Source organism: Cajanus cajan, chromosome 10 (genome assembly GCF_000230855.2).
Source record: "Cajanus cajan strain Asha chromosome 10, NIPB_CcT2T_4, whole genome shotgun sequence".
NCBI lineage: Eukaryota > Viridiplantae > Streptophyta > Magnoliopsida > Fabales > Fabaceae > Cajanus > Cajanus cajan.
This window is the reverse complement of record NC_138526.1, coordinates 9,430,592-9,450,667: the sequence shown is the minus strand read 5'-3', so window position 1 is coordinate 9,450,667 and position 20,076 is coordinate 9,430,592. Positions and strand designations below refer to the sequence as shown.

General features: G+C 36.3%; 1 long non-coding RNA gene across 1 annotated transcript in view; it reads right to left on the bottom strand.

Annotated features, from left to right (window-relative positions):
- Positions 1-493: 493 nt before the first annotated feature.
- The window catches only part of LOC145952644 (uncharacterized), a 28,290-nt gene continuing 8,707 nt past the window's right edge, over positions 494-20,076 (bottom strand). Inside the window, exon 2 of the long non-coding RNA XR_014430134.1 lies at positions 494-11,964. This is a non-coding gene — a long non-coding RNA (uncharacterized LOC145952644). The remainder of the gene's footprint in view (positions 11,965-20,076) is intronic.

Genomic DNA, 20,076 nt, shown 5'->3' with positions numbered 1-20,076 from the left:
GTTTGAGTTCATAAACTACTACTAGATCATTAGTAGTTTTCTTAGAAGTTTTTAGGTTTCCAAAATCTTGAAAATGTCTTACACAAAAATTTTACATCCGTGAGGTTTGATCTTGTATCATTGGTGTGTGCTGGAAAATTGTGTTTGAATTGCAATTTGAATTTTAAAATTTGGAGCCAAAACCGTGCATGTGCTACATAACCCAACCAAGCATCAAAAGCATGTTACATGTTCATTACATTTTAACCTAATTTGGGTGGTATTTGAATTTCAATTTGAATCCGGTTTTGGTACTTCAATTAAGGTGTGGCCGAGACTTGTGTGAATCTTTTTGATTAAAAGAACAAGGCAACTCCTAGGATTAAAAAAAAATGCAAAAGAAATTTGATTAAAAAAAAAAGTGCTAAACCTAAATTTGAAAGGAAAAAGCCAATTAAGGAGTTGAATCTACATTGTTGTCTTCTCGGTTTGGATTGGAAATTGCATCTTAAAATTTTCAGCTCACATTTTTTTCTTGAGTGTGTTTGGTTTTATGAATCAATTCTAGAACCTTTCTTAGGATTGTTCTTCCTTGACCTAGCCTAATCTTGTCTTTTGTCATCTATATTGACTTTTCCTACCCTAATCTTCTTTCCTTTAATACCTTTGCTGTTTGTATTCATTATGGAACTCAAATGTGACCTATGCTTGACCTAGCCTATCTCCTTAGAATCTAGTTCTACAAGGGTCATCAAAAGAGGACTAAGAAAAGGAGGAGGAAAGGAAAAAGGAGACTCTCGGATTTGGCTATCAAAATTCAAAAGATCAAACACCAAACACTTGTGGCTGAAATTTTTTTGAAGTTGCTGGACTAGAATTTCCGTGAAGACCTCTTGGAGATTCAATTGAAGATTGTACTTGAATTTAAAAAAAATATAAAAGTGTTAGTGACGGATTTTAGTGACCAATTTCTCTTACTAATTTGAAATTTTGTTGCAAATTTGGTCACTAATCTATCACTAATTCTTGGTGGCTGTTTTCATATTTTATTTTGAGCCACTTGTTCTTTGTTTTTCATACTTTGTAATTGGCCATTTCAAGGAGTGTCTTGGGGGTGTCTTTGGTGCACAACCATCTCTCCTTAGCTTTTCCATTTTCGTTAGTGCATTGGTGGGAGTGGTCCTTGATTGATCTTTGGTATCTCTCAAGCTCTCACCCTAGGACACGTTAGATAGTTTAATTTGTTGCTTAATACTTGTTTTACTTGCTTTCACGTCTAGTATATCATAGTTCATAAAACATCAAAAATAATTTTCATTGAAAAGAATTTGGTAAAGATTAACTACAAAGGGGATTAGTAATTTTTACTTGAAGAGGCTTGGTTTTTAAGTGGCTCTTAGTAGCTCACCTCCCTCCAAAGTTCAATTTGTATACATAATCCTCTAAGTACTTAGTCTTAACCTTGCACAAAAACAATTGCTTTTCAAAGTTCATTCATAAAAAAAGAATCTTTCACCTATAATGGAAGAATTTTCTACTCCTCATAGTGATACTAATTCAAGTGACAACAAAAGTTTTACTAAATTGTCACGTGAATTAAGATCACTAAAGCTATGGAAAGAGCAAGAATTACAACAAAAACTTGAAAAAGAAGCTCAATTTGGTCTAATGGAGGAGGAAATTCGTTTATTAAAGGAGAAAGATAAAAGAAAACATCACCATGGTCAACATAGTTCCTACGCTCATAGTTCCACACTAGGAGAGTCAATGTATGATAGCCTAGCTTTAGGAGATCATTATCAACCACCTCCTAGGAGAATCCATAGGACCTCCAAGACAAGGGAATCTAGGGTAGATCTCCCTTATTTTCATGGAAAAAATGATGTGGAGGGTTACCTAGACTGGGAAATGAAAGTGGAACAAATCTTCACTTGCCACCAAGTAAGTGAAGAAAGAAAAGTTTCCCTAGCCAGTTTGAGTTTTCAAGGTCATGCCATGTATTGGTGGACCTCTCTTGTGAGAGATAGACATCTCCATAATGAACCTCCAATTCAATATTGGAATGAATTAAGGAGTGCCTTGAGGAGGAGGCATATACCCTCTTACTACACTAGGGAGCTTATCAACAAGCTCCAAAGACTCCATCAAAAAAATATGACTGTGGAAGAATATAGACAAACGATGGAGTTGAACATCATGAGGGCTGGCATTAGAGAAGAGGAAAATATTACCATTGCTAGGTTTTTGAGTGGATTATCCTATGAAATAAGAGATAAGGTTGAGCTTCTCCCTTATAGGGATTTGGATGATTTGGTTCAACTTTGCATAAAGGTTGAACAACAAAATTTACGAAAAGGTTTTAAAGCAAGCTCATACTCATCTTCTTTTTCTAAGGATAACTACAAGAGGGAGGGTAAGAAAAATGATTTTGACAAGAAAAATACTTCTTCCTCCAAAAATCTAGATAAAGGTAAAGAAAAAGATAAAAAAAACAAACACCTCATACACTAGCACCAAGTCTAGTGACATAAAATGCTTTAAGTGTCTTGGGAGAGGCCACATTGCTTCTCAATGTCCTAACAAAAAAGTGATGATTTTAAGGGGCCAAGACATTTATAGTAGCCATGATGAAGCTACTACTTCTTCATCTTCAAGTGAGGATGAAGAAGAAGCAAGTGAAGAAGAGTCATGTGAGGTTACTTATCCTTATAATGAGGAACTTCTTATGATGAGAAGGGTCCTCAATAACCAACCTAGTGATACACAATCCCAAAGAGAGAACATCTTTCATACAAGATGTAACACTTCAAACAAAGCTTGTTCTCTCATAGTGGATAATGGATCTTGGTGCAATTGTTGTAGCACTAGGATGGTTGAAAAGTTGGGTTTGACTACCACTCCCCACCCAAAACCTTATCAACTTCATTGGCTTAATGATGATGGGGATATGGTGGTCAACCAACAAGTGGAAGTAGAGTTTTCTATAGGGAACTATCAAGATAAAGTTAAATGTGATGTAGTTCCTATGGAGGCTTGTCATATTTTATTGGGTAGACCATGGCAATTTGATAAACAAACTCATCATGATGGTCTAACTAATAAAATAACTTTCACACATAAGGGTAAGAAGTTTGTACTTCATCCTCTATCACCTTCACAAGTGATGGAAGATCAAGTTCAAATGAAGACCAAACGTGAGCAGGAAAACAAAAAAAAATTGACAAAAAAAAAAAGTTCTAAAAAATAGTGGAAAAGAGGATTCTAGAGAGACCAGTGTTCCCTCTCTAGAGATAGTTCAAGAAGAGAGTTTTCAACCAAAACCTTTATACAAAACTTCTCTCTTTATTGAACCATCTTCTCATATCCTCATGTGTAGAGGAACATTAACGTGTACTGCCACATCTTCTTTGGAAACTTCTCTACCTCTTGTGGTTAAAAATCTTTTAAAAGAATTTGATGATATATTTCCCAAGGAAGACCCAATTGGACTTCCTCTTTTTCGGGGAATAGAACATCAAATAGATCTTGTGCCTGGGGCTAGTCTTCCAAATAGACCAGCCTATAGGACTAATCCACAAGAAACCAAGGAGATAGAGAAGCAAGTACAAGAGTTGTTGGAAAAGGGCTGGATTCAAAAGAGTCTAAGTCCTTGTGCTGTACCTGTCATCTTGGTGCCAAAAAAAGATGGAAAATGGAGGATGTGTTGTGACTGTAGAGCCATCAACAACATCACCATAAAATATAGGCACCCAATTCCTAGGCTTGATGACATGCTTGACGAATTGCATGGGTCATCCATATTTTCCAAGGTAGATCTTAAGAGTGGATATCACCAAATTAGAATCAAAGAAGGTGATGAGTGGAAAACCACTTTTAAGACTAAGTTTGGATTATATGAATGGTTAGTAATGCCATTTGGGCTTACTAATGCACCTAGCACATTCATGAGGTTGATGAATCATGCCCTTAGGGATTGCATTGGTAGGTTTGTAGTTGTTTATTTCGATGATATCTTAATCTATAGCAAATGTCTAAGTGATCATGTGGATCACCTAAGGTAAGTCTTTTTTGTCCTTAGAGACAATCACTTGTTTGCCAATGTAGACAAGTGCACTTTTTGTGTAGATAATATTATTTTTCTAGGGTTTGTGGTAAGCAAAAATGGGGTTCATGTCGACCCCAAGAAAATCAAAACCATCCAAGAATGGCCTATTCCTACTAATGTAAGTGAAGTTAGGAGCTTCCATGGTTTGGCAAGCTTTTATAGGAGATTTGTTCCTAACTTCTCTACATTAGCTTCACCTCTCAATGAGTTGGTGAAGAAGGATGTGGTCTTTGAATGGAAGGAAAAACATAACTTAGCTTTTCAAGATCTAAAGCATAAACTTACTCAAGCACCTGTTCTAGCTCTGCCTGATTTTTCTAAAACCTTTGAGCTAGAATGTGATGCTTCAGGACTTGGCATAGGAGCTGTGTTGTTACAAGGTGGCCACCCCATAGCTTATTTCAGTGAAAAACTTCATGGGGTTGCCTTGAACTACCCTACCTATGACAAGGAGTTATATGCTTTAGTTCGTGCCCTTCAAACTTGGGAACATTATCTTGTGACCAAAGAATTTGTCATACATAGTGATCATGAATCACTTAAATATTTGAAGGGTCAACATAAATTAAATAAGAGGCATGCAAAATGGGTTGAGTATTTAGAACAATTTCCTTATGTCATCAAATATAAAAAGGGCTCTACAAATGTAGTAGCTGATGCTTTGTCAAGAAGACATGTTTTGTTGAACACCCTAGGTTCTCAAATACTAGGGTTTGATAACATCAAGGAGTTGTATGAGAAAGACCTTGATTTTGCTAACTTTTATTCTTTATGTATTCAAAAACCTTACCAAGGTTACTATATTTCTGAGGGGTTTCTTTTTAAAGAAAACAAACTTTGTATACCCCAAGGATCTATTAGAAAACTTTTGGTTAGGGAGAGCCATGAGGGTGGGCTCATGGGGCATTTTGGAATTGAGAAAACTCTTTCACTTTTGGGAGAGAAATTCTTTTGGCCTCATATGAAACGAGATGTCCAAAGGTTTTGTAGTAGTTGCCTTGCTTGTTTACAAGCAAAGTCTACCACAAAACCTCATGGGCTCTACACCCCCTTGCCCATATCCTTTTCTCCTTGGGTAGACATTTCCATGGATTTTATCCTTGGATTGCCTCGAACCCAAAGAGGAAAGGATTCCATCTTTGTGGTTGTGGACCGTTTTAGCAAAATGGCACATTTCATTCCATGCCACAAAGTGGATGATGCAAGTAACATTGCTAAATTATTCTTTCAAGAAATTGTGAGACTACATGGGTTACCTAAAACTATAGTCTCAGATAGAGATGTTAAGTTCCTAAGCCATTTTTGGAAAACTCTTTGGGCAAGGTTAGGAACTAAACTACTATTTTCTACCACATGTCATCCCCAAACTGATGGGCAAACTGAGGTAGTAAATAGGTCTCTAGGGACTATGTTGAGGGCAATCCTCAAAGGCAATAAGAAGTCATGGGATGACTATCTTCCTCATGTGGAGTTTGCCTACAATAGGGTGGTTCACAAGACCACTAACATGTCTCCATTTGAGATTGTTTATGGCTTTAATCCTCTTACTCCATTGGATTTATTACCTCTTCCCGATGTTGTTTCCTTTATTCATAAAGAAGGCACATCTAGGGCTGAGTTTGTCAAGAAATTACATGAGAGGGTTAGAGATCATATTCAATCCCAAACAGAAAAATACCAAAAATACAATAATAAGGGTCGGAAGGAAGTTATCTTCAAGGAAGGTGACTGGGTTTGGCTTCACCTTAGGAAGGATAGGTTTCCTTCCAAAAGAAAGTCCAAACTTAGTCCTCGAGGGGATGGTCCTTTCCAAATTCTTAAGAAAATTAATAATAATGCCTATGTCCTAGATCTCCCTTCTGAGTTTGGTGTTAGTTCTAGCTTTAATGTTTCTGACCTATCTCTTTTGACAGGACTCGCTACCCAAGAGGCGGATGCTTTGGATTTGAGGACAAATCCTCTTCAAGAGGGAGGGGATGATGGAGGAGGCCCATGGGCTAAGGGCCCAACTACTAGGGCTATGGCTAGGATGATGCATGAAGAGTGGGCCCAAGCCCAAGGAAAGCCCACCACTTTATTTTGTTGGGCTTTGTCTCAAGCCCATTAGATTAGGGTTAGTATAGGATTGGGCCTTAGTGCCTTTGTACTTTCTTTTGGGCCTTGTAGTTCCGGCCATTAGCTTAGTAATTTCATTTCATGGCCATTTAGATTTAGGGTTAATTTAGGTTAACTTGTACACTTTCATTTGAATGTAATTTGGAATCATTTGAAGGTGCATTTCGGCCATGTGCACACATGCACATGGTGTGACCTAAATGCAACTCAAATGGATACCAAATCACATCCAAATGAGTGCACATGGAGGGGGTGGCCGGTTGGCACCAAAATTTGAATTCTTAAATTCAAATTTTGGCGCCTAGAGTTAAGTAAACCATACCATGGTTTTACTTAACTATAGGTAAACCCAACTTAAACCCTTAACCTAATTTATCCTATAAATCTAGTTATGGCCGAATCATGTATCACTTTTGGACGTATATTGATGAGATTTCTCTCCATAGAAACTCCTATCCGAAAGTCACCTTTTCCTAACTCTACCCTACTTGAGATCTTCTCCTTGTAGAGCTAGGAAACTCTTCCTTCTTCCGGACTTAGCTAGAAGCAAGCTAGGGTCACATTGGTGCTTCTTGGAGCTGCCTTTCCTTGTCATTCTTCCAAGGAATCGAGGAGCATTTCTTGAGGATTTCCAAGTGGAACCTCATCACCTTGGGGGCCTTAAGACCAGTGAGATTAGAACTGTCTTATACAATTCACTTTTCTTGCAGGGAACACAAACCAAGGATTTAAACGTGATTGTTCGCGGGTGTACATTTGTTTGAGCATATGTGTGTTGCATTTGTTTGTGTTTATTTATTTCAAATGGATACGAATTACAAACAAATAGATATTAATAATAATAATAATAAAACATGATAAAATATTTGACTCCCTTCTATATACCCAAACCTCAAAGCATCATATAGGATAGTTTATTTCAAAAAAAACAACAACAACAAAAACAAATAAATATATAGCAAAAATCATGCATCATAACCTTAGTAAAAAAAATGATAAAATTTAGGCAGAAAACAAATATCATGCATCTTTTAGTTTAGGATATACATTCATTAGAAATGGAAGGCACATAGTATGCAAAGATTTTTGAGAAAGGAGAACATTCTAAAGTACAAGAATCGTGTGCCCTTATACTAAGGAGGCCTACTAGACTTTGGACTCTCGTCATCCTTTCAACAGAAGGCAAAGTCTACATCTTCTCAGACTTCTTCCAATCTAGAAAGATTTCATTCCTCAACTCAAATAGTAGATTATTTTGAAATTTCGAAAAGGAGGCACGCAAAAAAAAAAGAAAAAAAAAAGAAAAAAAGAGAGAAAAAGAATTTGCTTCAAAAGAACATAGTTTGGGAAGCTAAAGAAAACTCTGCTGATGAACGAGAAATCATGAACTTAGGGAGTTTGAAAAAATTGATAATAAGCACCCTTACACCTCCAATTCATTATCAAATCACTCCAAACCGCATCTTTCTTCTTTGACTCATCAACCTCGTCAATAAAGATGAAAATTTTGGCAATCACCAAAATAGTGGGGAACTTGAAGATCCTATTGACGGTTACTTCTGATGGGAACAACAAGAAGACAATCTGAGAAGAAACGAAGACTAATTGCAAATTAACGAACGAGCAAGCATGTCTATAGGGACATCATTCAAGCATGAGCTTATGTAACCTGCAACAACATCATCAAAGTGCACTGAAAGATCTTGTACAAAGAATGTTCTCTAAACAAACAAATCAATGAGAATGATATTTGTTGAATTTCTCAATCATCTTTGCATCCTATTTTGCACCTCATATAGATAACATGTCTTCTTGGTAAATAATAAATAAGAACAAAAAGGGAAACCTAACCTGTGCATGTTAATCGAATAATGAGATCACTAGTAATCAAGTGCAAACTCGATACATCAAATTAGAAGCACTTAAGAAACCAGTAATTACGCAAGAAGACTGGGGGGCATAACACCCCAAATTGATAATTCAAACACTGAGAGTTCCCCATGCGGAAATGACAACTGTTGGGATAAGAGGAATGATCAAGAATGGATGAATCCTTGCTTCTAGGTGTAGACACCCAATTTCGTCCGGGGGGCACACAAACAAAGAAATGGACCTCCATTACGAAGGGAAGGGGCTTTCGAAGTAGGCAAACAACAAGACAAGACATCAGAAGGCCTAAAGGCCAAATAAGGTGGTTTCAGTAGCCCGGAACGGGCTGTTCCAAAATCGGAACGGGCCGTTCTGAACCCCGGAAAGGGCCGTTCCAATATAAGAACGGGCCGTTCCAACGTAACTGAAATCAACTAAATATTTTGGGTGGAACGGGACGTTCCAATTCCAGAACGGGCCGTTCCAAACAAGGCAAATATGGAACAGGCTGTTCTGGTAAAGGAAAATTTGTGTTACTTTCTACTCTGGAACGGGCCGTTCCATTTTCAGAACGGGTCGTTCCAGGGTACGAAATTTACACATAATAATTGGGCTAGAACGGGCCGTTCCGAAACTGGAACAGGCCGTTCTGGCCCACTGCTGATCCCTATAAATTGAAGTCTTGGGCACAGTTCTAGAGGCGGCCAGAGAAATTTCGAATAAGACTCCTTTGAGAACGAAAATTCTCTATCTCTCTCCCTTCTATTGTATTTCTTGAGATTTGTGTCACATCTCTATCTTCTCTCTCCCTCCTATTGTATTTCTTGAGATCTGTGAGGCATATTGTAGTGTGAAAGGTCGCCACAAAGCACCTTCTCCATATTTGAAGATTCAATAAAGCTCGTTCAAGAGGTATTTCAGTCAATCTTTTTCTCTCTCTTTTATTATTCATCTTTATCTCTTTTTTTTGTTATAACAAACTTCATAATGTAGATATTTTAGGGTTAATCGTTTAATTTATATTTTAAATATGTAAATAAATATTAATAAAGGGGATTCAATATTTAATTTATTAATTTTTATTATATTAACTTCATCATAGGGTACCGATTGAGGGCGTTGTAGGGGTGCTTAATACCTTCCCTACACGTAACCGACCCCCGAACCCAATTCTGGTTATCAAGGCCATTATTGGATCTTTAAAAACCTTTTCTTTTTCCAATTTTTTGAGTAAAATATTGGTGGCGACTCCATGAACCTATTTTCAAAACCATTGATTAAGGATTAGTCTGGTGTCCGGGCATTCCTTAATTAATGAGACTTTTAAAAGGATGTCTAAACCATAGGTCGCAAGATCGAAAATTTTTGGATTGCGACACTAGGGAATTGCAAGACAAAATCCAATTGAAGAATAAAGGCATTGCATGACAAAAACCCGCTAGAACAAAAACCCGTAAAGGGTGTCTTAGGAAAAAATTAGGGTAAATGAATAAAAATCCTGTTAGGATAGATCCTATGCAAAAGTTAGGGATATATATATATATATATATATATAAAGGCAATGCCTGCTCAAGTTGAAAATCGAAAGGCGGCTTGAGTATTCGCTTTAGAAAGTAAGAATTCATAAAGGTTTCACTCCAAAGTCGAAACACCCACATTCAAGAAAGTGGGAATGTGTTCCTAACGTAGTTCAAACAATCGTCAACCATGCCTCTCTAGGGGGCAACCTCGATTAATCTCTCTGTGTACGAATCACAAACTCGGGGCATACCCGAGCCTCTGAGCTTTGCTAAAGAGGCACGTGTAAATTGGAAGTACTATTTTAAATGCCATAACATTCTTTCATTTCTCTTCTCCCTTTAAATATTCACTCTAAGCCTCATCCATTAACCCTAAATAAACAAGATTATCAAAAGAAAAGCCCTGTTACCACCACTTGCACCACCTCGGTCTACAAAGAAAAGGAACACAAAGCTTAGGTCAAAGATGGTGGCTAAACCTGCATCTGAAGATCTTACCACTTCTACTCAGATGAAAATACCTGCAAATGTTCCTCTCTCTACTGTCACTGAACATTCACCATTCGTAAGTGACATTCTCATACCTCTTTCTTCCTTTGTCAAACCATTTGTAATCTTTACCTATTCATGAATCTTCCTATAGGTTGTCAGTGTAGATACTACAGCGTTAAGGAATAGAAAGTTGGCAATCAAAGCTGACCTTATGATTTTACCTCCAAGGCCTTCTTTCTTTCCAACATTCTCTCTTAAGGAACCTGATAGACCATGGGCCAAGGGCCGAGTTACCAGAGCTATGGCTAGAAGAATACAGGAAGAGTTGGATCTTGTGAAGACTAGTGGGCTTGTCAAGCCCAAGGTAATCTTCACTTGGAATGCTCTATTATGAAGAGAAGGCCTAGTTCTAATTGTTTATATTGTACAGTTTATACATAGCCTTTTGTATAGGTTATTTTTGCCTTTGTATTTGTGAGGCACTTTACTTGCTTTTTCTAGTGTTTGTATATTGATTTTGAGGTAGGTTACTTGGAGAGTTTAACTCCATTTAACCTCCCTAGTTGATACATTCATTTTGTATTTTTTTCAGTAGGGAAAAGGGGGTGACATTTAGCCAAGCTAGGGAGTGTGCTTAGAAATTGGGCTTGAGTTGGGCCTAGGCAAAATTTTGCATATTGGACTCATTTTGCTCCTAATTTTTCATAGATTTGATTTAGCTAGGTCTCATCATCATATGATGAACCTAACTAAACCAAATCAAGGTTTTTCAAATTAATTCATGGAGCAAAATTAGTCCAAGTGATGGAAAGAGTAAGAAGAAGTGAAGAACTAGCTTCTCCTAAGCTCCTCCTAGGCACGGATCAACTTCAATGGAGATAAACCGAATGTAGAACACCTCTAGAAGATGTAGAACCTGCGGATTAGGATTCCTAATCCCTAGAAGGAAGCATCCAAGCTCAAGCCTCAAGGGATTGCACACTTCAAAGAGAAGGAAAATAGGTTTTCCTAGGGTATTTTGAAGGCACTCTCTAAGACTTTCTCTCTTGGAATTTCGGTGACTTTGAGGGAGAAACTTGGCTCAATGGCTCTCAAATTTCTGAATATTCAAAGTGAATACAAAATGGTGAATGAAACACTTAAGTAAGCATGGTTTTGCACACTTTGGGCGCCTAAATCAAAAGGTGACATGTGGCGCCCAAAATTTGAATTCAAATTTGAAATTTGAATTCAAATTTTGGCTCCCATGTGCTACTCCGAAAATTCAGGTACCTAAGGTGCATCTAAGTGTAATTTGGAGTGTCATTTAGGGTTAATTTGAGGTCACATGTTCAGCCACCAAAGGTGCAAAACATGTGACTCAAATGTAACTTAAATGGCTTCCAAATTAAACCTAATTTAACCTAATTAGCCTACTTTAGTATTCCTTGTATTTTCCTAATCTAATGACCTAAATACAATGGTCAAACAAATACAATGGAAAGGAAAAATTACAAGAATGAAAATGAGCCCAATATTGGGTACCAAAAGCCCAAAGGCCCATGAAGCCCAAAACTAGGCCCAACAAGCCTAAAACCTAAAATGCTACTCTATGTGGTCCAAAATACAAGACCAAAATATATGATACCTATACTAACATGATGTATACAAAACATATGAAAATAGCTATAACAAAATATGGCCCATGAAAAGTTCAACTTGGGCCTTCCTAGGCCCAATGGGCCCGATGGGCTCTGACAGGCCCAAACCTTCATCTCTAGCCAACTCCTCTTGGATCTTTGAGTATGTCACCTCTTGCACTCCAAAGCATGATTCCATCATCCCCTCCCTCTTGAAAAGGATTTGTCCTCAAATCTCGAGGATGAATGGAAGAAAAATTAACACCTACATATAAAACATGCAAGGAATAAGAAGTAACATGGTAAGAGAAAAGATCATGGAGCCTAAGAGGAGTCCTAGTATCTAACCTAACAAAGAAAGATAAAATATTAGACTCTCTAAAAATAGGCTCCTCTTCTAAGCATAACCTAGAAGTAAAACCTAAAAATGTAAGAACACTATGACTAAGACAATGAAAAAACTGATTTTTAAACACTACAATATCTTGCCTAAAGTACCCTAAATGGTATCATAGGCTTTTCCTAAAATATAAAGAAAATACTACTAAAAAACGTCCTAAACAATTTTGGATTTGATTGTTTATTAGATACTCATAGTCATATATTCTATTTTTGTCTTGTAGGGAAGGAAACATATTAAGTTCAAAAAAATAAGAACTTCCCATAAGATCAAGCATAGAATATATATTATTACAAGTTATATCTACTAAACAATGTAAACCAAAAATTGGGTGCTTTATGAAATCCAAAGAAATACTTCCTTCCTTGTGCACCTTCAAGGAAGTAGTATAAGGAGTAACACTAGGTATAGTCCACTCCTTCTTCACTATATCTCGAAGTTGAGAAGAATTCTTTATTTGAAATTCATTTTGTTCTTCATTCTCAACTTTAAGATAAGTGGCAGCATTAGGATAAGAGTCAAGACTTTTATGAATAAAGAGAGTTCTTTTCAAATCTTGCTTGGTCATAAAATAACTCTCTTTTGTCACAAATGTCTTAGTGGAGTCCCCTTTTTCCACACTCTGTCCTTCTTTCTTTTCTTTGTTTCTTTTCTTTTTCATTTGCTTTTGATCCTCAAACACTTGGGGTGGTGTTAAAGGATTAAAAACAATTTCCTTATTTTTATGAATGAAGGATATTTTGTTAGTGAGGCCATCATGTATAGTTTGTTTATCAAATTGCCATGGCCTACCAAGCAAAATATGACAAGCTTCCATAGGGATCACATCACATAAAACTTTATCTTTATATCCCCTATAGAAAACTTGACCTTCACTTGTTGATTCACCTCCAATTCCTCACCTTCATTGAGCCAATGAAGTTTGTAAGGGTGAGGATGTGGAATGGTGGTAAGGGCTAACTTGTTAATCAACCTTGTACTACAACAATTTGAACATGATCCACTATCAACAATGAGAGAACAAGTTCTTTTGGAAACTAAACATCTTGTGTGAAAGATGTTCTCTCTTTGTGATAGTGAAGTGGGACAAGGTTGACTTCCAAGAAGCCTTTTGACCATAAGAAGATCACCATCAACAGGATATAGCTTTTCAATTTGAGGATCTTCCTTACTAGTCTCACTATCACTTGAAGTGGTAGAACTAGATTCATCAAGGCTACTATAAATGTCTTGTCCTCTCAAAATCATGACCTTTTTAGTTGGACATTGAGAAGCTATATGGCCTCTCCCAAGACATTTAAAGCATTTGATGTCACTAGTTTTACTACTAGAAGTGACAATATTTTTATTTTTATTTTCTTTTTCTGTTTCTTTTTCTTGACTTTTACTATAATTTTTAGAGGAGTCATATTGACCCTCCCTCTTGTCCTCTTTCTTGATATAAGAGCTAGATTGAGTTTTGCCTTTTCTCAAATTTTGTTGTTCCACCCTTATACAAAGTTGGACCAAATCATCAAGGTCCCTATAAGGGAGTAACTCAACTCTATCTCTAATATCAAAATTGAGACCACTTAAAAATCTAGCAATGGTCAACCTTTCCTCTTCCCTTATCCCAGCCCTCATGAGATACAACTCCATTTTCTGTCTATACTCCTCCACACTCATGTTCTTTTGTTGGAGCCTTTGGAGCTTATCCATAAGCTCCCTACTATAATAAGAAGGAATATGCCTTCTTCTCATAGCACTCCTCAATTCATTCCAATAAGTGATGGGAGGATCATTGTGAAGTCTTCTCTCTCTTTCCAAGGATGTCCACCAATACATGGCTTGTCCTTGAAAAGCTAGGGTGGCCAAAGGAACTTTCCTTTCCTCACCTACTTGATGACAAGTGAAGATTTGCTCCACTTTCATCTCCCAATCTAAGTAGGCGTCCACATCTTCTTTACCATGAAAGTAAGGGAGATCAACCTTGGATTCCCTCACTTTGTGTTCTTTAATGACTCTCCTAGGTGTTGGTTGATAGTAAGCATCCATATGCATACTACCATCATTATCTTGGCTTTGAGAATCATTGGAGCTCTTGGTTGAGCTCCTAGAAGAACCTTTTGGACTTTTATTTTTATTCAATCTTTTCAAAAGTTTTTCTTCCCTTTGCTTAATCTTTTGGATTTCTTGTTCCAAAGACATGATTTGTACTTCTTTTTCAAGTTTCTCTTTTTGTTTTTGAAGCATCTCATCATTTTTCCAAAGTTTTAGTGCTTCAACCTCCTTGACAATTCTTTCAAAACTTTTAGGAGTATCAAAGTCACTACTACCTTGAGTATGATGACTCATGGTTAAGCAAAAAGAATTTGTATGCTATGCAAAAAGTTATAAAATGTTTTTTTTTTGGTATTTTCTAGGAATGAAAATAGCACTTGGAAGTCTAAGTGTACAAGTTGCACTATCAAGGGAGGTGAGCTACAAAGAGCCACTTAATAACCAAGCCTTTTCAAGTGGAAATCACTAAACTCCTTTGTGGTATTTCCAATTCCCCAAAACTTTTCACAAAAATTTTTGTATGCTTTTTACAACTTTGTTTGTTTTTGACACTTAACTAAGCGTGAGCAAATAAAACTACACAATTCTAGACGTTTATAGGCAACAAAGTAAAGCAATTAAGTACAAGAAAACTTAAAAGAAGCAAGTTAAGCAACTAGTCGGATATCCTAAGTGGAAGCTTGAAACATATGAAATTTCCAAGCCACTTCCACTAGTACTACACGTGAGAGTCTATCAAGGATGTAGATATACCTGACCAGCTTCTTAATACTCCCTCCAAGCTTTACAAATTGGTTTAAAAATACAAGAGAATTGACAAAAATTAAACTAGCCTAAAAAGCAATAAAGTGGCGGCTTTGGTGACCAATTAGTGGCGGTTTTGTGTTCAACTTTTCTAACACTTAACCAAGTGTTTAATCCGCCACTAATCCTTCAATATGCTGATCCTGGACCTGCAAAAGAAACACAACAAAGAGGTTAAGGTGGCTGCCTCACAAGGTGAAGGAATTGGTCACTCAAGTGAAGGAGATTTAGGAGGATTTTGGTCACTAAATTAGGTCAAATTTGGTGATTATAGTGTCCAAAATTTTTCCTACTCTTTGTTGAGCAATGCTTGATCCTTGAGCAAGGATTTAAGGCCACTTCCAGCACAGGAAATTATTGAAAGAAAACTAGACAAGCAATAAAAGCACAATTTGAAAAGCTTATACCAAAATTAAGAGTAATAGATGTATATGACAAGACTCAAAGAGGTTCAACAAGTAAAACTGAAAATTAAGACTCCAAATAAAATCTAGCACTCAGAGAGAAGAGTTCCTAGATAGGTACTAGAATAGATGAACAAAACAAAAAAAATTTGAAGACAATTGGACAAGTATAGCAAAAGTAGTAGCCAAAACAATAACAAGGAATCAAGTAGGTTTTTCAACTTGTATACCTCTCGGCTTTTTTCTTTTAATATTCTTTCTCTATTTTTTTTTTAATTCTTTCTTTTTCCAGTATCAAATTAAGAGTCCAGAGAGTATATTTGCCTTTTTTTTCAAAATTTTCAATGATTCCAAGCTATAGAAACCGAGAATACAAATCAGCCAAAAATTAGGTCAAATTTCAAGTAACTTGAATAACTAGTGCACTAGTCTTTAGGTTTTTGGTTTGGATTCCTTTTGAACTCTTTTCTTTTTGATCTTTTGAACACTTTAGGCTCTGTTTTATCTCTGTTTTCAGCCTCTAATTTTTTTAAATTTGAATCCACAAAAAGAGTGCACTAGAAGTAGGTTAAGCACTTGAAATTTTGAGTCACAAAAATTTTTATAAGATTTTTCAATGGAAATGTGATTTGAAAACTTAAGACACAATGGAAACCTAACTCTAAAGAAACTTACTAGAACTAATAGCAAGTTATGAACACAATAAGGTAAAAGAAAAAGCACATATAGGAGGCAAGAATCAATAAGCAAACCGAGAGCAACAAATTGATGAACAAGACACAAAGAAATTTAGGTCAACATGCTATTCAAGGAATTTTAAGACATATAAAGACTACACAAACATACTAAGACAAAACATGGATTAAAAACCAAAATCTAAATGCAATGTATGCAGTCCAATCACGGACACATATTAGGAATGGAGAGACTCAAAATAAACTCAAAATTAGCACAAAGCAAATAGTTCCTAAACAAGTTGATTGAGGAAGAAAATCAAGAACAATCAACCATGGATCTATGAACACAAAATATGAATTAAAACATATAGATCCGAAGAGAAACTCAAACAAGACAAGGAGAAATACAAGAACACAAGCACGGACACAAAAACAAGATGAAGAACTTATCTCCTTGAAGACCTTGCTCTTGATACCAAAAATGATGGAAAGAGTAAGAAGAAGTGAAAAACTAGCTTCTCCTAAGCTCCTCCTAGGCACGGATCAACTTCAATGGAGATAAACCGAATGTAGAACACCTCTAGAAGATGTAGAACCTGCGGATTAGGATTCCTAATCCCTAGAAGGAAGCATCCAAGCTCAAGCCTCAAGGGATTGCACACTTCAAAGAGAAGGAAAATAGGTTTTCCTAGGGTATTTTGAAGGCACTCTCTAAGACTTTCTCTCTTGGAATTTCGGTGACTTTGAGGGAGAAACTTGGCTCAATGGCTCTCAAATTTCTGAATATTCAAAGTGAATACAAAATGGTGAATGAAACACTTAAGTAAGCATGGTTTTGCACACTTTGGGCGCCTAAATCAAAAGGTGACATGTGGCGCCCAAAATTTGAATTCAAATTTGAAATTTGAATTCAAATTTTGGCTCCCATGTGCTACTCCGAAAATTAAGGTACCTAAGGTGCATCTAAGTGTAATTTGGAGTGTCATTTAGGGTTAATTTGAGGTCACATGTTCAGCCACCAAAGGTGCAAAACATGTGACTCAAATGTAACTTAAATGGCTTCCAAATTAAACCTAATTTAACCTAATTAGCCTACTTTAGTATTCCTTGTATTTTCCTAATCTAATGACCTAAATACAATGGTCAAACAAATACAATGGAAAGGAAAAATTACAAGAATGAAAATGAGCCCAATATTGGGTACCAAAAGCCCAAAGGCCCATGAAGCCCAAAACTAGGCCCAACAAGCCTAAAACCTAAAATGCTACTCTATGTGGTCCAAAATACAAGACCAAAATATATGATACCTATACTAACATGATGTATACAAAACATATGAAAATAGCTATAACAAAATATGGCCCATGAAAAGTTCAACTTGGGCCTTCCTAGGCCCAATGGGCCCGATAGGCCCTGACAGGCCCAAACCTTCATCTCTAGCCAACTCCTCTTGGATCTTTGAGTATGTCACCTCTTGCACTCCAAAGCATGATTCCATCACCAAGGCCGCCTAGCTCCTTTGTCTTCCTTTGGCCGAAATTTCAAGCTACACTTCTTGAGTTTTGAAGCTTGCCTTGCAAGCTTCTAAACTCAAGTAGGGTAAGCTTACCTTACCATGGTTCTTAAGTGGACCATGGTCAAGGTTAGCTTCTCCTACAAGCTTGCTAAACCGTAGGGAGTTAAGTATACCTTACTATGGTTCCTAGTGAACCATGGTTTAGGTTAGCTTCTCCTAGAAGCTACCTCTACCCTATATATTTGTAATTACCTCTCTTGTACTCACTTTTGAACAAATTGAGAAATAAACTTCAGATTTCTCTCTCAAGAGTCACTCTCAAAACCGTGGAGACACTTTCTTCTCTAAGGTTTCACCAAAGGTTTCAAACCTTGCCTAGGTTCCTTAAGCTTCTACATCAAACTAGAAGTGACCGAACCTCCTTCTAAGGCTGCTCCTCCATTGAAGACTTGTTCATGGAGATTTCGAGCTTCTCCTAACGTCAACCTCAAGGAATTTCGGTCCTAAGCATGGAATCATTGAAGGAACATCAATCTCCTTCAACTAGTTCCATCATTTTTGTCTCTAATTTTTTCTACTTGAATCCGTGTTGTATCTTCCTTTGTCTATGTCTAAATTTTTGTTTGCTTCATGGATCTAGTTCTAATGTAATTTTTGATGGATCCTATATGTCTAATATGAAGTAATTGATTCATGTTTGCTTGTTCCTATTCTTGTGAATCAATTTCGGTTTTGGTGCTTTAGGTACTCTTAAACTTGTGCGTTTTTAATTTTTGCTTGAGTATCTCCATTCATTCACATGTGTCCATGATTGGACAACATGCATTCAGTATAGATTTTGTTTCTTAATCAATTGTTTTGTCTTAGAAAGTCATGTGTAGTCCTTTGTATGTTGAATCTTCCTAGACTAGCTTGTTTGACCTAATTTTTGTTTTGTGTTGTTATGTCCGAAATTTTTGTGTCTTTGCTTATTAAATCTGTACCTTACTATATGTGCTTTTGCTTTACATGGTTGAGTTCCTAATTTGCTATTAGTTCTAGCAAATTTCCTAGAGTTAGGTTTCTATTATGTCTTGTTAAAAGTTTTGTCAAATAAAATTGTTAAACACTTTCCTATTATGTTTTTCCTTGAGTCTTGTGGTGGCTGAAACCTAATACAATTTTATAAGCCTTAAAACAGAGACAAAACAGAGGTGTGAGTGTCCTAAATGCATGAGAAAAACAAAAGAATGAGTGCTTAAAAATTTGACCTAAAAACAATACAAAATAGTGAAGCACTAGCTACAAAATGCATGTGAACACCTCTTGTTTTGTGTAAAATTTTTGCTGCAGTTTTTCTACCTTAAAACCGAGACATATAAATGTTTAAAAGGCATTGAAACTCCTGAACATCAAAAGAAAAAGAAGTGAAAAATAGTTTGCTAAAAAGAAAAGAAAGAAAAAGCAAAATAAAAAGCCAAAAAGGAGTCAAAACTTGTTTGTGTTGCTCTCGGTTTTGGTACTAATTTGGCATACAAATTTTGTGACCAGCCACATCATTTGAGTCTTGTTTTTTATTTCTAATCTTAGCTTTTGATTTTGTAATCCATTCTAGTGCCTTTCCTAGGTTATTCTTTGTGTGCTAGCTTTCAAAATTTACCTTAATTTTTGCTTGTCAATTTTGTGGAATTCTTTCTAGTCTTGTCTCATTTTTCTTCCACCAATTGGTGTAGCTATTCTAAATTGTTCCTTTTCAGTTTTAAACTAATACTCCAGTCTTGAAGGTGGTTGAGTGCTTCTTAAAAGGTGTAGGAGGCCAAGGCAAAGGACATCCACTTGAAGGCTTTGGTGGTTGCTTAGGGTGTTTGTTCTCTCTTGGTGGCTAGGCTCTTGAAAACACCTAGAAGTGACCAAAGCCAAGGTTACTTCTAAAAAGAGGAGTGAAACACCTTGTGAGGCTGCAGTTTGGTGGCTGAATTGGAGCAAGAAGGAACAAAGTTAATTGTGAAAATTTTTGTGAAAAATTAGTGACTAATTTTAGTGACGGAATTTTTGGTTTCTAAAACTTGTTTTTCCTTACAAAATCCGTTACTAAAATTTGTTTCTAATTAGTGACTAATTTGTTTTCTTTGAAATTAAGTGCAGCCACTAATTTCATTTGGAAGTGAATTTACATTTCATTTGGAGTGTGAATTTGCATTTCATTTGAAGAAAATTTGAATTTCAATTTTCTTGTAAATTTTTGTTTTCCAAATTTTTGTACAAGGCCTTTATTAAGGAGTGTCTTGGAGTGCCTTTGGTGTATCTCCATCTCTCCTTAAGGGTTCTCATAGTAAATTTCGTTTAGTACTTGTGAGAGGGTCCTTGAAGGTCTTTGGTGCCTTTCAAGCTCTCACCTAGGTTTAATTGCTTTCAACGCCTAGTTTATGTTTTCTTGTCTTTAAGTTTTCAAGTCATTTATGTTTTAAGCAATTTATGTTTTCAGTCATTTAAGTTTCCAAGCAATTTATGTTTTCTTGCTCTTTATGTTTTCAAGCATCATATAAATTGTACACTT